Below are 16,658 nucleotides of genomic sequence, written 5' to 3' on the forward strand. Positions count from 1 at the left end.
CTGTCCATTTTACAGTTTGATTAAAGCAACATACAACTACCCAGCGCTCTGTGGTTTCTTCAAGAGTGCTACAAACATATTAATGCATATATTAGTAATATATTGTTCCAATGTAAACACTTTGTATTGACATATTCTTTATAAGCAAGACTATGAAATAATATTAGGCCAGTTTAAGCTTTGACAGCGTGTCTGGAGCAGAACCTGACACATGAATGTGGTTAATTAAAGTCAGTCAGCAAATGAATTGTCACCTGTCACCGTGTGAAAATCCCAATATAAATAGCTTGAAAACTTGTGAAACAAGTTTCCATACAGAGTTCTTAACATGTGCTTTGCCATGTTTCTAATTAAATATGTTTCACTCTTTACCTTGCTCTGACTGACAGGCATCACGTTGGACCTGTGTCACCTGCGTGATGAACAAATATCATGTAAACCTTTACATTGTTAGCTGATGTTACTTTTTTTAAAAATTACTTTATTGATCCCTCCTGGGGAAATTATTCTCTGCATTTTACCCACACAAAGTGAATGAAACACACACACAAGCATGCACATGCACTACAGGGGGCTGGCCTGCCCCAGCCTAGTGAAGCGCGCGGGTAGCTGGGTTGGATCGGTGCCTTGCTGAGGGGCATCACTGGTCGCCTTCATCACCACCGTAGGCCTATCCGTTTTTTGGGCTTGGTCGAGGGATCGAACCCACGACCCTCTGGCAGATACATAATCTCAGGCTGATCCAAAGTCCAAAGCCGCACTCTTAACTTGCTGCGCCACGACTGTCCCCCGAAATGTTGCAAAAATGTTGCATTGGCCGGGAATCGAACCCGGGCCTCCCGCGTGGCAGGCGAGAATTCTACCACTGAACCACCAATGCAAGGTTATTGTCAAGCCCATGCCTCCAAGGGAGATCGTGACCTGATCGCAGCACCTTAGACTGCTCGGTCATCCTGACTTACTACTTCAGTAAAAGTCTGTAGCAGAAACATTTATTTACTTGTAAAATACATATCAAAGTCCTTGCGACTCAAATGTCTTCACAACAACAGTTAGCTGTTGAAAATGTCTTCATGTGTGCACAAATGTGACACACAAATGTGTGTCAAAAATATCTTCATTTATTTATGGATTTTATTCTGAATACTGGGACACTATGTTGTTGAAACTAACAGAGAGAAGTCACATCTGTCCCAGAATGATTTTAGATCCCAGAGCTTCCACTTTGACTTCCTAGTTGTGTTGTTGAACGCTACAGACATCACTCACCTGTACTGATATATGATATGATATGATATGCATCAGTGTTGGAAAGAAAGAGCTGCAGGTTAATGTGATAGAAACACATGTTTTTCTGTATGGTCCAGTCATTATTTGCATCTGTCACTGTAGCTTTTTTAGACCCATGGTGATAACTGACTTTTGTATGAATAAATCCTAAATAATCAGCTTATGTTTTTAGTGTTCTTGTTTCAGATCAGTGAGGCACTAAAGAGTGACTTCCAGGTGTTGGCTTTTAACTCTGAGGATGCAAAAATGAAGGTTTACAAGAAAAGATGAGAGAGAACGACTGAAACAGCAAAACAGAGTGGGTATTAACTGCAAGTCTCTGAAACTAATAGAACTATTTTCAATCATTTGAACCCACTGAGATTTAAAATCCCTTCTTTTTTTTAGCAAGCAGAGCAATAAAGTGAACAATACAGGAAGTTACAGTTGTTTTGAAATGTGTCTCAGTTTTATAAATATCAAATGAAATGATGAGAGAGAGCCTCTCGATCTCTGTTTTGTAATGATCTTAAACTAACACACATCAAACCTGGGGCTTTGTAGTTTTCCATCATAAAATCACTAGTTGGTGTAGGACATATAGAGTGAGGTAAAGAGGACTCAGGTGGGGCCACATATCATTTTTGCCCCCACTGCCCAGAGTGACTTTATCCAGCCATGATCTCCCTTGATCTTCTTTGCAGGATAAACTTACCAGGAACATCACAGCCTCAGGTATTTAGTTTTTTAGTCAGGGTTACAGTCACTGTGCATGGTAAAGCCTTTAATGTGCCTCTGCATGAGCTGCTATGGTTGCTGTAAATTCACACAGAGTAATGTAACAAAAGTATCCTCCACAATCTGTTGTGTTACTGAAGCTCAGCGTCATTTTATTCCTTGTTGAACAAAGTCAAATTCATAGTTTTCTTTATACAAAGTTCCACACCACTGTTTTCTTTCCTTCATGTTTTAGAGCAAACCAATAGTGTTTGTTCATGAGTTTCTGTGCTCGGAACCACTCTGTTGTATTTTTCCACAACAGAGGTCAGGATCCCTTTCTCCTCCCTAATCTTGCGGGGGATTCTGGCATCTTTGTTGCTGTCTGTGTCTTTGTAAAGACGCTGCGAGCGTCTCATGATACTTGCCACCAGCACCTCAATCTCGCTGGCCAAGGCAGCAGCATCACTTGTCGTGTCATCACTTGTTGCTTTGGAGAGGAAATATGTGTGTTGCACTAGGTAACTTATAATAACAGCTCAATTTGATCTCATTTTTATTCAATTCTCAAATACCACTAGGTAATAGATGTAAAAATTAATTTTGTATGCCATGTTCTGCTCTGGAATGAAGGTCAGCAGAAAGCATCCCTTCTTTTCAGAGAATAAATTTAGTAAATGTTTCAAAATGAGATATATTGTAATTCCTATGCAAAGTATCATAATCCTGAAAGATATGTGAAAACTAGGCAATGAGTAGGTAATTACTAATTCTGAGACTTGTATTAATAAAATTATAAAATTGTATTAATCATGACTTCAGAAACTCTGTGCTGACAAAACTACAGTGATCATTTCCTCACCTTCTTCCCACTCCTTCACATCACTGACCCAGTCTTCCAAATGGCTCTCAATTACTGCCAACTCTGCCTTCATGGACTCCAGGTTCTGCAACTGGTTTTCCAGAGCTTTTGTGCTCTACAAATGACAATCAGAGACAATAAAATTAATTAATTAATATTCAGTCCACAACCTCAACTACTGCTGACAAAGAAAATGTAACACTTGAAAAAAAAAAACTGATGTTATTACTTTCAGATATCTGTGGGACAGTGAGGTGGCCAAGTTGTTGAACTTTTGCTTATTCCAGCGCATGGCCATGAGCATCAGCATGTCTGTATGTCCTGCAACAGAAAAAATATGATGTTATCAATATTCCACTTATTTCTTACACCTAAGTTTATACTATTTTGTCATGTCACCTGCTTTTGACATATGTTTGGTGGTCACTGCTGTATGAGAGAGGAAGGCGTGGACCTGTTCCACCTCCTCCCCTAGTGTTAATCCAACCCCCTGCTGATACGCCCCACTCCATTTCACCTGTTTAACATGCATTCAAAAACAAGGCATGTTATAACAAGTCAATGTTGACATGGAGACGTGAAGATTTTCATATAAAGTGATTCTGTCACATGGTAACATTTGCTTACTTCACATTTGAAGTCATGAGCTTTGGCATGAAACACTGAGAGAAAGGGCTTCATGTTCAGAAGATGCTGCAGCTCCGGACAGCTTTTTGTGACCCTCTGCAAGTAGGGTCAATATTTGCAGGTCACATCCATGCAAAAGAACTTACTACTGTCCAGCTTCTGCTGTAAGTACAGGGGATATGCAAAAATTTCTCCCCTGTACATATTGAGGGCACAGAGAAGCACTCCATGCCGACAGACTGCAAGCTCCAATCCCTCCTCATGTAGCTTACTGGCCGATCTTTGGGAGGTCTCTCTGGCTGCTGACCATTCCCCTCCACAGATACCTCTTCTGGAGATCTGCAATATAAAAACTGATTGATGAAAATGTTCCAAAGAGTGACCTAACAAAAATCTCCAATAGGAGATTATTGTATTCCTGTGTATATAATTATAGTCTGCAGTATTACATGTTTGGTTGTGCTCTGTGTGTAGTTGACGAATCTGGTGATGTCTTCATCCTTGGCTATGAAGACCCTGTCAAAGATGGCCTGTTCCTCAGATTTAAATAAAACAAAGGGACAGTTTATGATACCTCACATTCTAAGGTTAATCGGTGCACATTAGGAAGCTAAAGTTTTGTTAGTAGTTCAAACACTGTGACATAATAAATATGTTATAGTACCTAGCTGCATTCTTAAAACGGTAATGCTTGCGGTTCCCATCCACAGAAACAGCAAGCATGTCCGAGCTGCACGCAGGACAGGTAAAGGGCTCCTCCTTGCAGATGCTGTCCACCTCATATCGCACAGTCTCCCATTCAAAGAAACTTTTTATAAAGCTGTCAGCTGAGATCTTCCCAGTCTATCACAAAAAAGGACATCAACAGGTAATGATATTTCAAAAAATAAATTATAAGGCCATAAGCTTTTCAACACACAAATCAAATACATCAAAAAGGACTAATAACTTCAATAGTCACACGGCCAAAGCGGACAGCTCGCTGATCGCTGACAGGACAGACCAGCCATTTTTATTTCTTCAAATGAGAAGAAAGCATCTGTTGCATAAATGGTGGCGAAGTGAAGGGGTAGCTGGCCAGCAGTCACTTCGAAGAAGGTCCTCAACTCCAGCAGTCCATGTGGCTTTGCATGCTTCACAAGCCAACTCAGGCATGCTGAGCTCATGTCATTCTTGAAAAAACCAACCAACCAACCAACAAACATTGTTCGAATGTAGTAAATATTACTCAATAGTCATGGTGAGATTTCATATACAAACCTATAACAAACATGTACAGAGCACATTCACAGGAGTAAACTGAGTTGCAACAGAGAGACAGATAAAACAAAGCAAAGGTAAGCACAGTGAGAAAGAGACAGAGAAAAAGGTTAACAGGTACAACACAGCAAGGACAGGTTGACAAGTGCCTTTGGGTTGTTTTGTTTTTAGAAAAAAAAACAAGGGTTGGCTGACTGACAAATTTGTTGAGGGAAGAGAGGAGAACTGAGAGACTCAAAACTAAACATACATGGCTGATTTCTTTTTTTTTTTTTTAATTTACAACATCACTACTTAGCTACTAACCAACTGTTGTGAGCTCCTATGTAACATAGGTAAATGAAAATACATCACTTCTGGAGATTATACATTTTCCTATGGTTGTATTCTTATAAATGACAAATAAATGTAACATTTTATTTGAAGGGATATGCCTGAAACTGAATTATCCATGACATGACTGCTGTCATAAAACAATCTGCAATATGGTCATTAAGTGTCATTTAGTCAATCACTAACCACATTAAACATGACATCATGACACACTGACCACATTCAGGAAGACTCTTTCATCTTCATGGCAACTGTCACGTCAATTTTATTCACAACCCTTCAAAAATTTAAATCTCCTAGAATTACAGCAAAATAAAGTTCAACTTCAAAGACACAGCCTTTATGATTCTGTACTAGCTAATGGCAGCTAGCCAGCAAAGGTTACTACACATTTATTATATTTTACTAAACCTCAGCAATAATCCAGTGCTATAAATTAAAACTCTGCATTCTAAAGGCGCTGACAACAACATTTGGGATGATTCAATCATTTTTTGTGGCTTAGATTTTCATATTTTCTCTCTGTCTGTTATTTGATTAATTCACCATTACACTTACAGGACAGGCGGGAAAACTACAACTGCCTTCAGGATGGTTGCATACGATGACATCATACACGTGCGTTTGATTTAGAATACAAATCTTTATTTTAAAAAAATACAAATCTTTATTTTAAAAAAATACAAATCTTTATTTATGACATACACAGTTACACCGCGGTACAGACAGAAAAAAATTCACACTAGCATAGTGTCTGCTGCCATACTGCCCCTGAAAGAAAATATTTAAAACGTGATTTTTTGGAGCCCACAGTGTAGGATTCAGACGATGTGGGACAGTAATAGATTTTGATGTTTAATTATTAATTATATATTCACTTTCAATCAGTTCACATTCACATTCTATTTCAATTTGAAATAAAAAAGCAGACCTGCGTCAGGTTAATAAATTGAAATGAAAAGAAGGCTAGAGAACTCGCTCTAAGCGTCAAATATCGACGCAGATGCAATTACATTAGAATCAGTTGAAAGCCTGCCGTGAAAATCGCCATGGCCGCCCCCACTAGGACTTGAAAACCAATGGGTTGTCAGGTTCACAGGGCGATTTTATTTTGAAAATGTGGCGTTTCCTGTTTTATTTTGGTAATGTTCACTGCTTTTCCTCTCATTCCAGGTGTCTTGACCTTCCCCTCCTTGTGTGCCCTTCCATCTCCTGATTACCCTTCCTACCTTCATGTGGTTCACCTGTGTTTAATTGTCTCCCCTCCTCCTGATGTATAGTCCTTGTCCTCCCTGCACTCGTCGCCAGATTGTCTTGTGTGTTTCCTTGTGATCCTGCCAAACTTTCCAACAAAAAGTGATAAGTAGGATTTAAACAAGCTTAGTGAGGTTCCTTTGATGCCAATTAAAAGTTCCGGTCTCTGTAATAGGATGTGATGGCCAGTGGTGTCAAATGCAACATTAAGATATGACAAGTACAGAGACAAGTTCTTTGTCTGATGTACTTAAAAGGTCATTTGTAACCTCAGAGTTATTTTTGATCAAGACTTGTCCTTTAACTCCCTCATCAAAGAAACTAAAAGGACTGCTGCCTTTTTTTCACCTCCTTAATGTGACAACAATCAGAGACATCCTGTCTCAGAATGATGCAGAAAAACTGCTCCATGCTTTAGTTACTTCTAGGCTGGACTACTGCAATTCTGTTATTATCTATTATTATCTAAAGACTCTCCAGCTGATTCTAAATGTTACAGTGTGAGCACTGACAGGAACAAGGAAAAGAGTGTCAGTGTGGTGTGTTCAGAGTTGTAGTTACTGACAGTGACCACTGGAGGGCAGTGATCATGGTAGTTTCTCTGTGAACAGTCCAGTTCCATCCACATTAATGTGAACCCTGAACGTTTGTGTTGAAGACATCACTGTTGAAATGGAGAATTTAGTTCCATTGGAGCTCAGCTGATTCAACTGATCAATAATCAATAATAATGAAAACATCAAACAGCAGCAGAGTGTGTGTGTGTTCACACTGGGAGTCATGAGGAGGTTTCATGTCTTAATAACACTTCAGCATGTGAACTTCAGTCACGACACACACACACACACACACACACACACACACACCTCTCTGGGCAAAGTCTTGGAGTTTACTTTCACTTTGACCAAACTTTGTGGCGCAGATGATTTTCTCCATCTGAAGGTTGTCTGTGGCGTTGTTTCCAGGTTTTGTTTGTCAGTTGAAGTGCAAACACACACAAGAAGCAGAGGAAAAAGAAGCTTGAACTGAAGAACTAAGAGCCTTTCCTACACTGACAGGAGAGAGCTGCAGAGGGATGAAGTTCATGGGAAAAAATGAGTAAGTAGAGATTTTGATTGGTTTGTGATTTGTCTTCATTAAAGGGACATGGTTTTCTCTAGTTTGTGGAAAATGTTGACAGTGACGTCATTAGCTCTTTTGGTTATTTTAGCTGGAGAAACTGGTTTATTACCAGTGTTTTACAGTTGGATGGAGTTTGTTTAAATCAGGAGGAGGTTTGAAACAGTCGTCGTCTCAAACTGAAATATCAGCTTGGAAACTTTAGAGGAGTAAAGATGGCCGTCTGTTCATGACATTCATGTGAGTGTGCCACAATGACTCAAAGGTCACAAATCCCAGGTAACAAAAGGGAGTGTTGATGAGTAAATCATTAAATCTGCTGACATTTACATTCAGATGGAGAAAATCAAAGTTTGTTCAAAGCAAAATTAAACTCCAAGGCTTTACCAGTAGAGGTATGTGTGTTTGGGTGTGTAGAAGTGTGTGTTTGTTTGTGTGTCTGTGTGTAATTTGTGGAAGTCTTTATAAGAGCTGTATATCCAGTGTTTTAACTCTTTAAGCACCTTATTAGAGCTCCAGTAAGATGTGTAAGAGATTGTGTTTTGCCTGTGAAACTGAAATTGTTGGAATTGTGAGATGCCAGTTCACAAGAGACACTGGATTTTTGTTTTGCTTTATTCTTGAATTCTTTGTTTTAATTTGAAATGATTAAGGCCCAGCAGGGCCAATTTATCACCTTGATGTTAGGAACCTATTTTGACTTGATTGGTCAGGCTCTGGGTCTCTGTAAAATGGTTTGAGGCAATTTTGATTGTGGAAGGCGCTATATAAATAAAATTGAATTGAACTGAATTGTAGATGCTACATCAGCTTGGTGTGTTATAATGAGTAACTTTTATAGTTACGAGCTACTTTTTCTTGTCAAACAATATTTTTATATGATTTGTGGAAGTTTCAGTTTCCAGTTTATGAGAGGTGTATATCCAGTAACACAAACACAACAAAACCTACAACAATGCTCCTCTCTTTATACACTTTGTGATCCAAGAAGATAAAAACATTTTTTTAAGTTGACCAACTAAATCACCACAGTAACTGCAACTGTAACTACATTTTCTCTGTCTGAAGGTAAATGTCAGCAGTTGTTTTATACGTCAGCACCACCTGTTGTTACCTGAGTTTTCTGACTTTCGTGTTTTTGTGGGGTTTTCGTGGAATTGTTGATAAACCTGAAGTTACTGTGCCAAACCCAAATCCTGCTTCTAGTACAGGCCTCAGGCCTCTGGTCCTCCTCCAACAGGAACTAGGTTCTTTATGTAAAATTGTACTTAAACATGATCAATGATTAAATGAAAGAGATTTCCTTTAAAAAAAAAGGTTTAATATTATTGTAATAGCTTCATTGAAATTGTCAGTCTTTTATTTTGAAAAGCATGTACAAGTTGTTTGGAATCTAATACTTTTGTAGTGAAAAGTAACTCAGTACTTTTATTGCAGTGCTGCACTGAAACTCCAGTGTTTCCATTTTCTGCTTCTTTAAACTTTTACATCACAACTTTTCAGAGGGAAATATTTCACTGTTTTACTACATTTATTTCACAGCTACAGTTACTTTTCAGATTAAGATTTGAAATAAAAACCAAATGAGTCTGTTCTGCACTTTTGACAGTTTAAGTATATTTTACTGATTATACTCGTGGACTTTTAGATTGTGTCAGATAAAACCAGTGGATCTCAGTCTGTCTGTGTGTCAGTGAATGGAAATGCTCGTCCCTGGATCCTGTGTGTGCTGCTCTGCACTTCACTGCAGCTTCATGACCCCATCTAGTGGACTGACAGTGGAAGGACAGCAGCTGATGGCAGCTTCATCTGCCTCACACTGCTGTCTGACTGCATTCAACTGACACTGATATGAAAGAGGAAAGAAGAGCCAATCAGTGGAGGAGCAGCTGATATTTCTACAGGACAAATGATGGAGAGGATGATTTCAGTTGATGTGCAGATGAATGATTTGTGTTTTCTCTCCAGATGAAGGTAGAAAGTGTGTGTGAGCTGATGTGGATGTGAATTCAGCATCATGAATCCGTGTGAGGACAGAGAGGAGGGAGCCCCTCCCCCTAAAAGCAGTCTGTGTGGGGACCATGAGATCCAGGCCAAAGCTCAGAGGTGAGATGAGGATCTCTAACTGTCCATGACTCTTCTCCATGTCAGAGCTCAGCACTCACATCACTGCACCATCATTATTCACACTCAAAGCTCTGTGTGTGTTGTGTTGAAGGCCAGAGCAGCAGCACACACCAGACTCTGCTGGACCTGGACCTGAACATGGACCTGAGCCCAGCTGTGTGTCCATGAAGAGTGACAGGTCAAATCATCGCTTCACTGATTTCAAAGGACAGCCTCCCTCTGCTGCAAAGAAGTGAGCTGCAGAAAAGCACTTCTTATGTTCTTATATGTGTCATTCAGATCAGAACTAAAACTCCCTGTAACTCAGCACCTATCCAGTTCCAGTGTTTGTGTTAGTGTCCTATAGCAGAGGTGAGACTTCTGTCAAACTCAGTGTGAGTCCTTAAAACTCATCATTTAAAAGGTGGACTTGTTGTGATGTCTCTAGGTCATGAGGTACAGAACTGATTGCTTGTTTCCTCTCATTGAGAATGTCACAGCACAGTAGTGTTTGCTTTAATCAGGACAGTCACCACAGAACATAAAAGCAGCTGTTTGTGTACAAAGCATAAAACACTCACAGATGCTGCAAACATAATGTGAGCTAATTCTTCATGATTCCTCCACAGAGTGGACCAGGAGAGCTCAGAGGTTCCCAGTGCTCAGTCTGCCCAGCAGCATCAAACACACCTGGACTCCATATTTATGGTCTGTACATGGACAACAACTACTTTGACATCTGCTGTGTTGAAAATAATCTCCATGCTGCACTTTTTAGAGCAGTGGATTGTCAGTGTGTCCAACATGGATCTGATGTTTGGCTTCATGGTTTTACTTTGTGTCATTCATATAGTTTTCTGTTCCAGCTGCTGGAGGAGAACATTGTCACTTTTGTGAAGAAGGAGCTGAAGAAGATCCAGAAGGTTGTGAGTCCAGATTAACCAGAATGCTCAAAGAGTCAGAGAGAGGATGAGGAGGTGTTGGATGGTGAGGATGAAGAGCAGAGGAGGAGCAGCAGAGAGGCTTTTGTGAAGATCACAGTGAACTTCCTGAGGAGAATGAAGCAGGAGGAGCTGGCTGACTGTCTGCACAGCAGTAAGAGGATTTCTCTAAAGATTCAACATGATGGACAAATGGGACATTTACTAACGTCTCAAGACATGGAGGGACATATGTTCATGTGTGTTCTTTAGGGGGATGAACATGTCATGTTTTCTTTATGAATCAGTCATTGACGTTGTTTCTTGTTTGTTCATTCAGGACATGTTGCTGCAGTTTGTCAACGTAAACTTAAATCTACTCTGAAGAAGAAGTTCCAGCGTGTGTTTGAGGGGATCTCTAAAGCAGGAAACCCAACCCTTCTGAATCAGATCTACACAGAGCTCTACATCACAGAGGGAGGGACTGGAGAGGTCAATGATGAACATGAGGTCAGACAGATTGAAACAGCATCCAGGAAACCAGCCAGACCAGAAACAAGCATCAGACAAGAAGACATCTTTAAAGCCTCCCCTGGAAGAGATGGACCAATCAGAACAGTGATGACAAAGGGAGTGGCTGGCATTGGGAAAACAGTCTTAACACAGAAGTTGACTCTGGACTGGGCTGAAGACAAAACCAACCAGGACATACACTTCACATTTCCATTCACGTTCAGAGAGCTGAATGTGCTGAAAGAGAAAAAGTTCAGCTTGGTGGAACTTGTTGATCAGTTCTTTCCTGAAACCAAAGAAGCAGGACTCTGCAGGTTTGAAGAGGTCCAGGTTCTGTTCATCTTTGATGGTCTGGATGAGTGTCGACTTCCTCTGGACTTCCACAACACTGAGATCCTGACTGATGTTACAGAGTCCACCTCAGTGGATGTGCTGCTGACAAACCTCATCAGGGGGAAACTGCTTCCCTCTGCTCGCCTCTGGATAACCACACGACCTGCAGCAGCCAATCAGATCCCTCCTGAGTGTGTTGACATGGTGACAGAGGTCAGAGGGTTCACTGACCCACAGAAGGAGGAGTACTTCAGGAAGAGGTTCAGAGAGGAGGAGCAGGCCAGAAGGATCATCTCCCACATCAAGACTTCACGAAGTCTCCACATCATGTGCCACATCCCGGTCTTCTGCTGGATCACTGCTACAGTTCTGGAGGATGTGTTGAAAACCAGAGAGGGAGGACAGCTGCCCAAGACCCTGACTGAGATGTACATCCACTTCCTGGTGGTTCAGTCCAAACTGAAGAACGTTAAGTATGATGGAGGAGCTGAGACAGATCCACACTGGAGTCCAGAGACCAGGAAGATTATTGAGTCTCTGGGAAAACTGGCTTTTGAGCAGCTGCAGAAAGGAAACCTGATCTTCTATGAATAAGACCTGACAGAGTGTGGCATCGATATCAGAGCAGCCTCAGTGTACTCAGGAGTGTTCACACAGGTCTTTAAAGAGGAGAGAGGACTGTACCAGGACAAGGTGTTCTGCTTCGTCCATCTGAGTCTTCAGGAGTTTCTGGCTGCTCTTCATGTCCATCTGACCTTCATCAAGTCTGGAGTCAATCTGCTGTCAAAAAAGAAATCATCTTCCCACAGACTCAAAATAATAACAGGTAACTATGCAGCCTTCTATCAGAGGGCTGTGGACAAGGCCTTACAGAGTCCAAATGGACACCTGGACTTGTTCCTCCGCTTCCTCCTTGGGCTTTTAGAGCAGACCAATCAGACTCTCTTACGAGGTCTGCTGACACAGACAGGAAGTGGCTCACAGACCAATCAGGAAACAGTCCAGTACATCAAGAAGAAGATTGAAGAGACTCCCTCTGCAGAGCAAAGCATCAACCTGTTCCACTGTCTGAATGAACTGAATGATCATTCTCTAGTGGAGCAGATCCAACAGTCCCTGAGTTCAGGACGTCTCTCCACAGGTCAACTGTCTCCTGCTCAATGGTCAGCTCTGGTCTTCATCTTACTGTCATCAGAAAAAGATCTGGACGTGTTTGACCTGAAGAAATACTCTGCTTCAGAGGAGGCTCTTCTGAAGCTGCTGCCAGTTGTCAAAGCCTCTAACAAAGCTCTGTAAGTGTATAGATAGTTGGATTTATTCATCATTATATAAAGACTGTGTCATATTTAACTGTCATGTCTCCAACTTATTGAGTATAAAACAGAAAGGATTTGAATCAGAGCCAATGAAAGATGATCATCAATGTAGAAACTCCTCATTGGTTAGCAGGTGGATAAAAAGCTGATATTTCTGCTTCACTCAACAAATCTGTGTTTGACGTTTGGCCCAGTTTTCAAATGCAAGTCTGTTAGTTTGCTGTGAGCTGCAGAGCAAACTGAGAGTTTTGTTCCTTTGATTGTCCTTTCAACACACGTTATTTGACTTTTTCTTCATTGTTTCCTCTTCAGACTGAGCAGCTGTAACCTCTCAGAGAGAAGCTGTGAAGCTCTGTCCTCAGTTCTCAGCTCCCAGTCCTCTAGTCTGAGACACCTGGACCTGAGTGACAACAAGCTGCAGGATTCAGGAGTGAAGCTGCTGTGTGGTTTTCTGGAGAGTCCACACTGTAGACTGGAGACTCTGAGGTCAGTTCACTGTCTGTTACTGTTGTAGATCTTATATCTTTAATCCACAACTGAACCTGGTTTATCTTCATCCAGAACTTGAATCCATTCATTTTGAATGAATGAGATTTGAAATAGTTGTTGTTCCATATTGTGACTTTTTCTTATCTCAGACTAAGAATTATTCCTTCAGTTTCACTTCATTTCAGTCAGTTGTCATGAATAATGTCTGTTGACTTCAATGAAACCTTCAGAACTCACACACTCATATTTGTCACAGTCAGCAGACTAATGTTTTCTAAATGAAGTGTAGAAAATGTCCAGTGTGAGTTGTTCAAAGTCCATTTTTATCACAACAATATACAGAAGATCCTCGGAACTAATATTTGTACAAATCAATTGAAAAACACTTGAAGAAAAAACTCTTCTTTCCTTTGAAGTTCATTTCAATGAAGTGTCAGGACTAATGTCAGTTCTTCTGTGTGGGTGTGTGTGTTTGTTTTGATCTTTAACACAAGTGTTTAAATTGTGGTCTTTTCTCATTGAGTTGAATTGACTTGTTAAATGTGTTAAGGAGCAAAGACTTAAAGAACCACACTGTTGGTTTGACATGTTTCAGTCCATTAACTGCAAATCTTGTTGTATTGTAAAGTGTCGCTGGGTGTTTGGAAAGACACCAACAAATACAATGCATTGTGTTTAGTTGTGGATTTCCTTTATTCAGATTGAGTTCCTGCTTATTGTCAGAGATCAGCTGTGCTTCTCTGGCCTCAGCTCTGAAGTCCAACCCCTCCCATCTGGGACACCTGGAGCTGAGCTTCAACAAGCTGCAGGATTCAGGAGTGAAGCTGCTGTGTGGTTTTCTGGAGAGTCCACACTGTGGACTGGAGACTCTGAGGTCAGTTCACTGTCTGTTACTGTTGTAGATCTTATATCTTTAATCCACAACTGAACCTGGTTTATCTTCATCCAGAACTTGAATCCATTCATCTTGAATGAATGAATGAATGAGATTTGAAATAGTTGTTGTTCCATATTGTGATTTTTTTTTTATCTTAGACTAAGAATTATTTCTTCAGTTTCACTTAATTTCAGTCAGTTCAATCAGTCAGATGTTCTTTTTATAGCACTTTTCAAACAAATACATTGTAGCACAAAGTGCTGTACACAGTGTTAGTCCCTCCACTCCACACAGACACACACCCAAAATCCATCAATAACCAAAGTGTAAATGATAAGTAAAGCTGCCAATAAAAACAGGAACTGAGGAAACACTATCATAAATCTCAAGGCTTTGCAATGAGAAAACACTGGAGGCAGGATAAATAATCAAAATAGCAAAATAATATAAACTACATAAATAACAGGAACAATCAAAATGATAATAGAATGAAGTGAATAATTTAAAAGAAATCAAAGTAAAGTTTCAAAAATGATCAGAAAAATGGTAAAAGAGAAAATTAATAGAGTAAATACACAAGTCCCAGCAAGAAAGCAAACAAACAAACAATAAAAAGAGTAATAAAACAGACTAAAATGTGTGGATGAACAGACTAGGTTTTTCTTTTGACTTTAGGTTCAATTAAAAAGCCACTACCAGAAGACCAGAGGATTCCAGAGGGCTCATAGGTTAAAAGCAAATCTGATAAATAGGTTGGACCAAGACCATTAAGAGCTTTATAAACCAATAAAGGGATATTAAAATCAGTTCTGAAGCAGACAGGAAGCCAGTGCAGAGACTTTAAAATGAGTGTAAGGTGTGCTCTCTGTCTGGTCTTTGTCAGTACACGTGCTGCTGAATTTTGAAGCAGCTGTAGCTGAGATATGTTCTTCTTAGGGAGACCAGAAAGCAGAGTGTTGCAGTAATCAGTTCTGCAGGTGATCAGAGCCTGCACCAATGTCTCTGCATTGGCTTGAGAGAGAAATGGTTGCACTCTGGCAATGTTCTTCAGATAATAAAAAGCAGCTTTAATTACATTTTTAATGTGAGGCTCAAAACTAAGAAATCAAATCAATTGAAAAACATATTATTATTATTATTATTATTATCAGTAGTAGTATTACATTGTATGTATGTGACTTTGCTGCATTTTCCAAAGTTTTCCATTAAATCCATCTGTAATTTGGGATCAAATAGTTGTTGTTCAGTTGAATATGTGTTTAGTTGTGGATTTCCTGAGCTGATCTGCAGGATAGAGACCAGGACCAAGCAAGACATTTTTCCTGGATCAGGACTGAACATTTGAAGTTTGATCCATTTCAGTGGTGAATCAAAGTCAGTTTTTAGTCCAACATGTCTGATTTGATCTTTATCTTCTAATTCCAGACTTGACTGAGCTCAGCAGTATGTTATGAATCTGTGTTGACATGAATAGTTGTATGAATGTTGTGGTGACATTTGGATGATGTGTGTAGAAGGCTGACATTATGACGATCCACAATAAGAGAAGGACAAAGTCCCTCTACTCATGTTAGTGAAAGCTCATTGATTAGGACATATCTGATTGGATTAGAAATGATTTTTATCCACATGATTTATTCTTTATTCAGATTGAGTTCCAGCAGTTTGTCAGAGATCAGCTGTGCTTCTCTGGCCTCAGCTCTGAAGTCCAACCCCTCCCATCTGAGACACCTGGACCTGAGTGTCAACAAGCTGCAGGATTCAGGAGTGAAGCTGCTGTGTGGTTTTCTGGAGAGTCCACACTGTAGACTGGAGACTCTGAGGTCAGTTCACTGTCTGTTACTGTTGTAGATCTTATATCTTTAATCCACAACTGAACCTGATTTATCTTCATCCAGAACTTGAATCCATTCCATCCATCCATCTTGAATGAATGAATGAGATTGTAAATAGTTGTTGTTCCACATTGTGACTTTTTCTTATCTCAGACTAAGAATTATTCCTTCAGTTTCACTTCATTTCAGTCTTTTGTCATGAATAATGTCTGTTGACTTCAATGAAACCTTCAGAACTCACACACTCGTATTTGTTGCTGTCAGTTGTATGAAGTTGTACAAATGTTGTGGTTACATTTGGATGATGTGTGTAGAAGGCTGACATTATGATGATCCACAATAAGAGAAGGATAGTACTCATGTTAGTGAAAGCTCATTGATTAGGACATATCTGATCGGATTAGAAATGATTTTTATCCCCATGATTTATTCTTTGTTCAGGTTGAGTTACTGCAGTTTGTCAGAGATCAGCTGTGCTTCTCTGGCCTCAGCTCTGAAGTCCAACCCCTCCCATCTGAGAGACCTGGAGCTGAGCTACAACAAACTGCAGGATTCAGGAGTGAAGGATCTGTCTGGTCTTGTGACGAGTCCACACTGTAGACTGAAGACTCTGAGGTCAGTAGAGGGTTGGAGTCAGTCCATGCTGCTTTCATCAGTATTGTCCTAAACACAGTTCGTATCAAAGCAAAGATCCAGTGTCTCCTGTAAACCTCCAACCTTCTCAGTGGCTGCTTTCCTCATTGAAGCTGTGAGAGGAGAACGGGGACAGACCTCAGGATGGGACAGAAAGACAGAGACGCAGAGGCCAATCACAGCAGCCACAAGCTA

At 40.2% G+C, this 16,658-nt stretch overlaps 1 long non-coding RNA gene and 1 other non-coding gene across 2 annotated transcripts; one reads left to right on the plus strand and one right to left on the minus strand.

Moving 5' to 3' along the window:
- Nucleotides 1-809: 809 nt before the first annotated feature.
- On the minus strand, nucleotides 810-880 carry trnag-gcc. Its single transcript has one exon. It is a non-coding gene; the product is annotated as a tRNA-Gly (tRNA).
- Nucleotides 881-13,056: 12,176 nt separating this feature from the next.
- Nucleotides 13,057-16,323, plus strand: LOC121189271. Its single transcript, XR_005894861.1, has 3 exons — nucleotides 13,057-13,115; nucleotides 13,819-13,992; nucleotides 16,272-16,323. It is a non-coding gene; the product is annotated as an uncharacterized LOC121189271 (long non-coding RNA).
- Nucleotides 16,324-16,658: the final 335 nt, after the last annotated feature.

This window comes from Toxotes jaculatrix, chromosome 11 (assembly GCF_017976425.1).
Source record: "Toxotes jaculatrix isolate fToxJac2 chromosome 11, fToxJac2.pri, whole genome shotgun sequence".
Lineage (NCBI taxonomy): Eukaryota > Metazoa > Chordata > Actinopteri > Toxotidae > Toxotes > Toxotes jaculatrix.